The sequence below is a fragment of the Bombus terrestris genome, chromosome 5, assembly GCF_910591885.1.
Source record: "Bombus terrestris chromosome 5, iyBomTerr1.2, whole genome shotgun sequence".
Classification (NCBI taxonomy): domain Eukaryota; kingdom Metazoa; phylum Arthropoda; class Insecta; order Hymenoptera; family Apidae; genus Bombus; species Bombus terrestris.
In genome coordinates, this window is record NC_063273.1 from 12523568 (window position 1) to 12536745 (window position 13178).

Below are 13178 nucleotides of genomic sequence, written 5' to 3' on the forward strand. Positions count from 1 at the left end.
TATAGTGATCCAACATAAAGTTATACGTTATAACATAATAGTTCATACCGTTAGACGTTGTAACGTAATAGTACATAACGTTATACGTTGTAACATAATAGTATGTAACGTTATACGTTGTAACGTAATAGTATATAACGTTTTACGTCATATAGTGATCCAATATAACACTTTTCGATGTAACGTTATAGTATGTAACGTGGTACATCATATAGTGATCCAATATAACGTTATACGTTATAACTTAATAGTTCATAACTTTATACGCTATTACGTAATAGTATATAACGTTATACACCATATAGTGATCCAATATAACGTTATACGATCTAACGTAATAGTACATAAAGGTATACGTTATTACGAAATAGTTCATGACGTTATAGATATTACGTAATAGTTTATTACGTTATACAATATATATTGATCAAAATAACGTTATACCTTATAACGTAATAGTACATAACATTATACTTTGTAACGTAATAGTATGTAACGTTATACGTTCTTACGTTATAGTATACAACGTTATACATCATATTGTTATCCAATATAACGTTATACGATATAACGTAATAGTACATAACGATATACGTTGAATCGTAATAGTACATAACGTTATACGTTGTAACGTAATAGTATGTAACGTTATACATCATATAGTGATCCAATATAACGCTATACGTTCTAACATAATAGTGCATGACGTTATACGTTGTAACATAATAGTATATAACGTCACACATCATATAGTGATCCAATATAACGTTATACGTTATAACGTAATTGTACATAACGTTATACGCTGTAACGTAATAGTACATAACGTTATACGTTGTATCGTAATAATACATAACGTTATTCGTTTTTACGAAATAGATCATATCGTTATACGTTGTAACGTAGTAGTATATAACGTTATACATCATGTCGTGACCCAATCTAACGTTATACGATGTAACGTTATAGTATGTAACGTTGTACATCATATAGTGATCCAATATAACGTTATACGTTATAACTTAATAGTTCATAACTTTATACGCTATTACGTAATAGTATATAACGTTATACACCATATAGTGATCCAATATAACGTTATACGATCTAACGTAATAGTACATAAAGGTATACGTTATTACGAAATAGTTCATGACGTTATAGATATTACGTAATAGTTTATTACGTTATACAATATATATTGATCAATATAACGTTATACGTTATAACGTAATAGTACATAACATTATAATTTGTAACGTAATAGTATGTAACGCTATACGTTCTTACGTTATAGTATACAACGTTATACATCATATTGTGATCCAATATAACGTTATACGATATAACGTAATAGTACATAACGATATACGTTGTATCGTAATAGTACATAACGTTATACGTTGTAACGTAATAGTACATAACGTTATACGTTGTAACGTAATAGTATATGACGTTTCACGTCATATAGTGATCCAATATAACGTTATACGATGTAACGTAATAGTATGTAACGTTATACATCAAATAGTGATACAATATAACGTTATACGTTATAACGTAATAGTACATAACGTTATACGTTGTAACGTAATTGTATGTAACGTTATACATCATATAGTGATCCAATATAACGTTATACGTTATAACGTAATAGTATATAACGTTATACGTTGTAACGTAATAGTACAGAACGTTATACGCAGTAACGTAATTGTAGATAACGTTATAAATCATATAGTGATCCAATATAACGCTTTTCGATGTAACGTAAAAGTATGTAACGTTATACATCATATAGTAATCCAATATAACGTTATACGTTCTAACATAATAGAACATAACGTTATACGTTGTAATGTAATAGTCTGTAACTTTATACATCATATAGTGATCCAATATAACGTTATACGTTCTAACATAATTGTGCATGACGTTATACGTTGTAACGTAATAGTATATATCGTTTTACGTCATATAGTGATCCAATATAACGCTTCTCGATGTCACGTAATAGTATGTAACATTATACATCACATAGTGATCCAGTATAACGATATACGTTATAACGTAATAGTACATATCGCTATACGCTGTAAGGTAATAGTATATAACATTATACGTCATATAGTGATCCAATATAACGTTATTCGATGTAACGTAATAGTATGTAACATTATACATCATATAGTGATCCAGTATAACGGTATACGTTATAACGTAATAGTACATATCGTTATACGCTGTAAGGTAATAGTATATAACATTATATGTCATATAGTGATCCAATATAACGTTATGCGATGTAACGTAATAGTATGTCACGTTATACATCATATAGTGATCCAATATATCGTTTCACGTTGTAACGTAATAGTATATAACGTTATACAACATACTGTGATCCAATATAACGTTATGCGTTAAAACGTAATATTATATAACATTATACGTCATATAGTGATCCAATATAACGTTATTCGATGTAGCGTAATAGTATGTAACGTTATACATCATATAGTGGTCCAGTATAACGATATACATTATAACGTAATAGTACATAACGTTATACGTTGTAACGTAATAGTGTATAACTTTATACGTCATATAGTGATCCAATATAACGTTATTCGATGTAACGTAATAGTATGTATCATTATACATCATATAGTGATCCAGTATAACGATATACGTCATAACGTAATAGTACATATCGTTATACGCTGTAAGGTAATAGTATATAACATTATATGTCATATAGTGATCCAATATAACGTTATGCGATGTAACGTAATAGTATGTCACGTTGTACATCATATAGTGATCCAATATAACGTTATACGATGTAACGTAATTGTATATAACGTTAATCATCATAATGATCCAATATAACTTTCTTCGATGTAACGCAATAGTATATAACGTTATGCGTTATAACGTAGTAGTACATAACGTTATACGTTGTAACTTAATAGTATATAAAATTATACGTCATATAGTGCTCCATTATAACGTAATTCTATGTAACGTAATAGTATGTAACGTTATACACCATATAGTGGCCCAATATAAGGTTATGCGTTATTACGAAATTGTCCAAAACGTAATACGATGTAACGTAATAGTATATAACGCTATGCATCATATAGTGATGCAATAAAACGTTCTTCGATGTAACGTAATAGTATATAATGATATACGTTGTAACGTAGTAGTAAATAACGTTATACGTTGTAACGAAATAGTATATAACATTATACGTCATATAGTGATCCAATATAACGTTATTCGATGTAACGTAATAGTATGTCACGTTATACATCATATAGTGATCCAATATAACGTTATAGTACATAACGTTATACGTTGTAACGTAATAGTATGTAACGTTATACGTTGTAACGTAATAGTATATAACGTTTTACGTCATATAGTGATCCAATATAATACTTTTCGATGTAACGTTATAGTATGTAACGTTGTACATCATATAGTGGTCCAATATAACGTTATACGTTATAACGTAATAGTACATAACGTTATACATTATAACGTCATAGTATATAACGTTATACGTTGTAACGTAATAGTATATAACGTTATACGTTGTAACGTAATAGTAGATAACGTTATACTTTGTAACGTAATAGTACATAACGTTATACGCAGTAACGTAATAGTACATAACGTTATACGTTGTAACGTAATAGTATATAACCTTATGCATCATATAGTGATCCAATATAACGTTATACGTTATAACGTAATAGTATATAACGTTATACGTAGTAACGTAATAGTATATAACGTTATACCTTGTAACGTAATAGTATATAACGTTATACGTTGTAACGTAATAGTATATAACGTTATACATCATATAGTGATCCAACATAACGATATACGCAGTAACGTAATAGTACATATCGTTATACGTTGTAACGTAATAGTGTATAACGTTTTACGTCATATAGTGATCCAATATAACGCTTCTCGATGTAACGTAATAGTATACAACGTTATACATCATATAGTGATCCAATATAAAGTTATACGTTGTAACGTAATAGTTCATACCGTTATACGTTGTAACGTAATAATACATAACGTTATTCGTTGTAACGTAATAGTATGTAACGTTATACATCATATTGTGATCCAATATAACGTTATACGATGTAACGTAATAGTATGTAACGTTATACATCAAATAGTGATGCAATATAATATCATACGTAATAACGTAGTAGTACATAACGTTATACGTTGTAACGTAATAGTATATAACCTTATACATCATATAGTGATCCAATATAACGTTATACGTTATAACGTAATAGTATATAACGTTATACGTTGTAACGTAGTAGTATATAACGTTATACGTTGTAACGTAATAGTAGATAACGTTATAAATCATATACTGATCCAATATAACGCTTTTCGATGTAACGTAAAAGTATGTAACGTTATACATCATATAGTAATCCAATATAACGTTATACGTTCTAACATAATAGAACATAACGTCATACGTTGTAATGTAACAGTCTGTAACGTTATACATCATATAGTGATCCAATATAACGTTATACGTTCTAACATAATTGTGCATGACGTTATACGTTGAAACGTAATAGTATATAACGTTTTACGTCATATAGTGATCCAATATAACGCTTCTCGATGTCACGTAATAGTATGTAACGTTATACATCATATGGTGATCCAATATAATGTTATACGTTGTAACGTAATAGTTCATACCGTTATACGTTGTAATGTAATAGTTCATACCGTTATACGTTGTAACGTAATAGTACATAACGTTATACGCTGTAACGTAATAACACATAACGTTATGCGTTGTAACGTAATAGTATGTAACGTTATACATCATATACTGATTCAATCTAACGTTATACGCTGTAACGTAATAATACATAACGTTATACGTTGTAACGTAATAGTATGTAACGTTATACATCATATTGTGATCCAATATAACGTTATACGATGTAAAGTAATAGTATGTAACGTTATACATCAAATAGTGATCCAATATAAAGTTATACGTTGTAACGTAATAGTTCATGCCGTTATACGTTGTAACGTAATAGTTCATACCGTTATACGTTGTAACGTAATAGTACATAACGTTATACGTTGTAACGTAATAATACATAACGTTATTCGTTGTAACGTAATAGTATGTAACGTTATTCATCATATTGTGATCCAATATAACGTTATACGATGTAACGTAATAGTATGTAACGTTATACATCAAATAGTGATCCAATATAATATCATACGTAATAACGTAATAGTACATAACGTTATACGTTGTAACGTAATAGTATATAACGTTATACATCATATAGTGATCCAACATACCGATATACGCAGTAACGTAATAGTGCATATCGTTATACGTTGTAACGTAATAGTGTATAACGTTTTACGTCATATAGTGATCCAATATAACGCTTCTCGATCTAACGTAATAGTATACAGCGTTATACATCATATTGTGATCCAATATACCGTTATACGATGTAACGTAATAGTATGTAACCTTATACATCAAATAGTGATCCAATATAATATCATACGTAATAACGTAATAGTACATAACGTTATACGTTGTAACGTAATAGTATATAACCTTATACATCATATAGTAATCCAATATAACGTTATACGTTATAACGTAATAGTATATAACGTTATACGTTGTAACGTAATAGTATATAACGTTATACGTTGTAACGTAATAGTAGATAACGTTATAAATCATATAGTGATCCAATATAACGCTTTTCGATGTAATGTAAAAGTATGTAACGTTATGCATCATATAGTAATCCAATATAACGTTATACGTTCTAACATAATAGAACATAACGTTATACGTTGTAATGTAATAGTCTGTAACGTTATACATCATATAGTGATCCAATATAACGTTATACGTTCTAACATAATTGTGCATGACGTTATACGTTGTAACGTAATAGTATATATCGTTTTACGTCATATAGTGATCCAATATAACGCTTCTCGATGTCACGTAATAGTATGTAACATTATACATCACATAGTGATCCAGTATAACGATATACGTTATAACGTAATATTACATATCGCTATACGCTGTAAGGTAATAGTATATAACATTATACGTCATATAGTGATCCAATATAACGTTATTCGATGTAACGTAATAGTATGAAACGTTATTCATCATATTGTGATCCAATATAACGTTATACGATGTAACGTAATAGTATGTAACGTTATACATCAAATAGTGATCCAATATAATATCATACGTAATAACGTAATAGTACATAACGTTATACGTTGTAACGTAATAGTATGTAACGTTATACATCATATTGTGATCCAATATAACGTTATACGATGTAAAGTAATAGTATGTAACGTTATACATCAAATAGTGATCCAATATAAAGTTATACGTTGTAACGTAATAGTTCATGCCGTTATACGTTGTAACGTAATAGTTCATACCGTTATACGTTGTAACGTAATAGTACATAACGTTATACGTTGTAACGTAATAATACATAACGTTATTCGTTGTAACGTAATAGTATGTAACGTTATTCATCATATTGTGATCCAATATAACGTTATACGATGTAACGTAATAGTATGTAACGTTATACATCAAATAGTGATCCAATATAATATCATACGTAATAACGTAATAGTACATAACGTTATACGTTGTAACGTAATAGTATATAACGTTATACATCATATAGTGATCCAACATACCGATATACGCAGTAACGTAATAGTGCATATCGTTATACGTTGTAACGTAATAGTGTATAACGTTTTACGTCATATAGTGATCCAATATAACGCTTCTCGATCTAACGTAATAGTATACAGCGTTATACATCATATTGTGATCCAATATACCGTTATACGATGTAACGTAATAGTATGTAACCTTATACATCAAATAGTGATCCAATATAATATCATACGTAATAACGTAATAGTACATAACGTTATACGTTGTAACGTAATAGTATATAACCTTATACATCATATAGTAATCCAATATAACGTTATACGTTATAACGTAATAGTATATAACGTTATACGTTGTAACGTAATAGTATATAACGTTATACGTTGTAACGTAATAGTAGATAACGTTATAAATCATATAGTGATCCAATATAACGCTTTTCGATGTAATGTAAAAGTATGTAACGTTATGCATCATATAGTAATCCAATATAACGTTATACGTTCTAACATAATAGAACATAACGTTATACGTTGTAATGTAATAGTCTGTAACGTTATACATCATATAGTGATCCAATATAACGTTATACGTTCTAACATAATTGTGCATGACGTTATACGTTGTAACGTAATAGTATATATCGTTTTACGTCATATAGTGATCCAATATAACGCTTCTCGATGTCACGTAATAGTATGTAACATTATACATCACATAGTGATCCAGTATAACGATATACGTTATAACGTAATATTACATATCGCTATACGCTGTAAGGTAATAGTATATAACATTATACGTCATATAGTGATCCAATATAACGTTATTCGATGTAACGTAATAGTATGAAACATTATACATCATATAGTGATCCAGTATAACGATATACGTTATAACGTAATAGTACATATCGTTATGCGCTGTAAGGTAATAGTATATAACATTATACGTCATATAGTGATCCAATATAACGTTATTCGATGTAACGTAATAGTATGTCACGTTATACATCATATAGTGATCCAATATAACGTTATACGTTATAACGTAATAGTACATATCGTTATACGTTTTTACGAAATAGATCATATCGTTATACGTTGTAACGTAATAGTATATAACGTTATACGTTGTGACGTAATAATATATAACATTATACGTCATATAGCGATCCAATATAACGTTTCACGTTGTAACGTAATAGTATGTAACGTTATACATCATATAGTGATCCAATATAACTTTATATGTTGTAACGTAATAGTACATACCGTTATACGCTATTACGAAATAGTTCATAACGTTATACGTTCTAACGTAGTAGTATATAAAGGCATACATCATGTCGTGATCCAATCTAACGTTATACGTTATAACCTAATAATACACGACGTTATACGTTTTAACGTAACAGTCAATAACTTTATACATTATTTAGTGATCCAATATAATGTTATACGTTATAACGTAATAGTAGATAACGTTATACATCACATAGTGATCTAATGTAACGTTATACGATATAACGCAATAGTATATAACGCTACACGATATTGTGACATACTACATAACGTTATGCGTTATTACGAAATTGTCCAAAACGCTATACGATGTAACGTAATTGTATATAACGTTATACATAATATAGTGATCCAATATACCGTTACACGTTATAACGTAATAGTATGTAACGTTATACATCATATAGTGGTACTATATAACGTTATGCATTATTACGAAATTGTCCAAATCGTTATACGTTGTAACGTAATAGTATATAACGTTATACATCATATAGTGATCCAATATAACCTTATACGTTATAACGTAATAGTACATAACGTTATACGTTGTAACGTAATAGTACATAACGTTATACGTCATATAGTGATCCAATATAACGTTATTCGATGTGGCGTAATAGTATGTAACGTTATACATCATATAGTGATCCAGTATAACGATATACATTATAACGTAATAGTACATAACGTTATACGTTGTAACGTAATAGTGTATAACTTTATACGTCATATAGTGATCCAATATAACGTTATTCGATGTAACGTAATAGTATGTATCATTATACATCATATAGTGATCCAGTATAACGATATACGTCATAACGTAATAGTACATATCGTTATACGCTGTAAGGTAATAGTATATAACATTATATGTCATATAGTGATCCAATATAACGTTATTCGATGTAACGTAATAGTATCTCACGTTATACATCATATAGTGATCCAATATACGTTATACGATGTAACGTAATTGTATATAACGTTAATCATCATATAGTGATCCAATATAACTTTCTTCGATGTAACGCAATAGTATATAACGTTATGCGTTATAACGTTGTAGTACATAACGTTATACGTTGTAACTTAATAGTATATAACATTATACGTCATATAGTGCTCCATTATAACGTAATTCTATGTAACGTAATAGTATGTAACGTTATACACCATATAGTGGTCCAATATAACGTTATGCGTTATTACGAAATTGTCCAAAACGTAATACGATGTAACGTAATAGTATATAACGCTATGCATCATATAGTGATCCAATACAACGTTCTTCGATGTAACGTAATAGTATATAACGATATACGTTGTAACGTAGTAGTAAATAACGTTATACGTTGTAACGTAATAGTATATAACATTATAGGTCATATAGTGATCCAATATAACGTTATTCGATGTAACGTAATAGTATGTTACGTTATATATCATATAGTGATCCAATATAACGTTTCACGTTGTAACGCAATAGTATATAACGTTATACAACATACTGTGATCCAATATAATGTTATGCGTTAAAACGTAATTGTATATAACATTATACGTCATATAGTGATCCAATATAACGTTATTCGATGTGGCGTAATAGTATGTAACGTTATACATCATATAGTGATCCAGTATAACGATATACATTATAACGTAATAGTACATAACGTTATACGTTGTAACGTAATAGTGTATAACTTTATACGTCATATAGTGATCCAATATAACGTTATTCGATGTAACGTAATAGTATGTATCATTATACATCATATAGTGATCCAGTATAACGATATACGTCATAACGTAATAGTACATATCGTTATACGCTGTAAGGTAATAGTATATAACATTATATGTCATATAGTGATCCAATATAACGTTATTCGATGTAACGTAATAGTATCTCACGTTATACATCATATAGTGATCCAATATAACGTTATACGATGTAACGTAATTGTATATAACGTTAATCATCATATAGTGATCCAATATAACTTTCTTCGATGTAACGCAATAGTATATAACGTTATGCGTTATAACGTAGTAGTACATAACGTTAAACGTTGTAACTTAATAGTATATAACATTATACGTCATATAGTGCTCCATTATAACGTAATTCTATGTAACGTAATAGTATGTAACGTTATACACCATATAGTGGTCCAATATAACGTTATGCGTTATTACGAAATTGTCCAAAACGTAATACGATGTAACGTAATAGTATATAACGCTATGCATCATATAGTGATCCAATACAACGTTCTTCGATGTAACGTAATAGTATATAACGATATACGTTGTAACGTAGTAGTAAATAACGTTATACGTTGTAACGTAATAGTATATAACATTATAGGTCACATAGTGATCCAATATAACGTTATTCGATGTAACGTAATAGTATGTCACGTTATACATCGTATAGTGATCCAATATAACGTTATAGTACATAACGTTATACGTTGTAAAGTAGTAGTATGTAACGTTATACGTTGTAACGTAATAGTATATAACGTTTTACGTCATATAGTGATCCAATATAATACTTTTCGATGTAACGTTAAGGTATGTAACGTTGTACATCATATAGTGATCCAATATAACGTTATACGTTACAACGTAATAGTACATAACGTTATACATTATAACGTCATAGTATATAACGTTATACGTTGTAACGTAATAGTATATAACGTTATACGTTGTAACGTAATAGTAGATAACGTTATACGTTGTAACGTAATAGTACATAACGTTATACGCAGTAACGTAATAGTACATAACGTTATACGTTGTAACGTAATAGTATATAACCTTATGCATCATATAGTGATCCAATATAACGTTATACGTTATAACGTAATAGTATATAACGTTATACGTAGTAACGTAATAGTATATAACGTTATACGTTGTAACGTAATAGTATATAACCTTATACATCATATAGTGATCCAACATAACGATATACGCAGTAACGTAATAGTACATATCGTTATACGTTGTAACGTAATAGTGTATAACGTTTTACGTCATATAGTGATCCAATATAACGCTTCTCGATGTAACGTAATAGTATACAACGTTATACATCATATAGTGATCCAATATAAAGTTATACGTTGTAACGTAATAGTTCATACCGTTATACGTTGTAACGTAATAGTACATAACGTTATACGTTGTAACGTAATAGTATATAACGTTATACGTTGTAACGTAATAGTAGATAACGTTACAAATCATATACTGATCCAATATAACGCTTTTCGATGTAACGTAAAAGTATGTAACGTTATACATCATATAGTAATCCAATATAGCGTTATACGTTCTAACATAATAGAACATAACGTTATACGTTATAATGTAATAGTCTGTAACGTTATACATCATATAGTGATCCAATATAACGTTATACGTTCTAACATAATTGTGCATGACGTTATACGTTGAAACGTAATAGTATATAACGTTTTACGTCATATAGTGATCCAACATAACGCTTCTCGATGTCACGTAATAGTATGTAACGTTATACATCATATGGTGATCCAATATAATGTTATACGTTGTAACGTAATAGTTCATACCGTTATACGTTGTAATGTAATAGTTCATACCGTTATACGTTGTAACGTAATAGTACATAACGTTATACGCTGTAACGTAATAATACATAACGTTATGCGTTGTAACGTAATAGTATGTAACGTTATACATCATATACTGATTCAATCTAACGTTATACGTTGTAACGTAATAGTACATAACGTTTTCCGTTGTAACGTAATAGTATATAACGTTATACATCATATAGTGATCCAATATAACGTTATACGTTATAACGTAATAGTACATAACGTTATACGCTGTAACGTAATAATACATAACGTTATACGTTGTAACGTAATAGTATGTAACGTTATACATCATATAGTGACCCAATATAAAGTTATACGTTGTAACGTAATAGTTCATGCCGTTATACGCTGTAACGTAATAGTATATAACGTTATACGTAGTAACGTAATAGTATATAACGTTATACGTTGTAACGTAATAGTATATAACGTTATACGTTGTAACGTAATAGTAGATAACGTTATAAATCATATAGTGATCCAATATAACGCTTTTCGATGTAACGTAAAAGTATGTAACGTAATACATCATATAGTAATCCAATATAACGTTATACGTTCTAACATAATAGAACATAACGTTATACGTTGTAATGTAATAGTCTGTAACGTTATACATCATATAGTGATCCAATATAAAGTTATACGTTGTAACGTAATATTTCATACCGTTATACGTTGTAACGTAATAGTACATAACGTTATACGTTGTAACGTAATAATACATAACGTTATTCGTTGTAACGTAATAGTATGTAACGTTATACATCATATTGTGATCCAATATAACGTTATACGATGTAACGTAATAGTATGTAACGTTATACATCAAATAGTGATCCAATATAATATCATACGTAATAACGTAATAGTACATAACGTTATACGTTGTAACGTAATAGTATATAACCTTATACACCATATAGTGATCCAATATAACGTTATACGTTATAACGTAATAGTATATAACGTTCAAACGTTGTAACGTAATAGTATATAACGTTATACGTTGTAACGTAATAGTAGATAACGTTATAAATCATATAGTGATCCAATATAACGCTTTTCGATGTAACGTAAAAGTATGTAACGTTATACATCATATAGTAATCCAATATAACGTTATACGTTCTAACATAATAGAACAAAACGTTATACGTTGTAATGTAATAGTCTGTAACGTTATACATCATATAGTGATCCAATATAACGTTATACGTTCTAACATAATTGTGCATGACGTTATACGTTGTAACGTAATAGTATATAACGTTTTACGTAATATAGTGATCCAATATAACGCTTCTCGATGTCACGTAATAGTATGTATCGTTATACATCATATGGTGATCCAATATAATGTTATACGTTGTAACGTAATAGTTCATACCGTTATACGTTGTAATGTAATAGTTC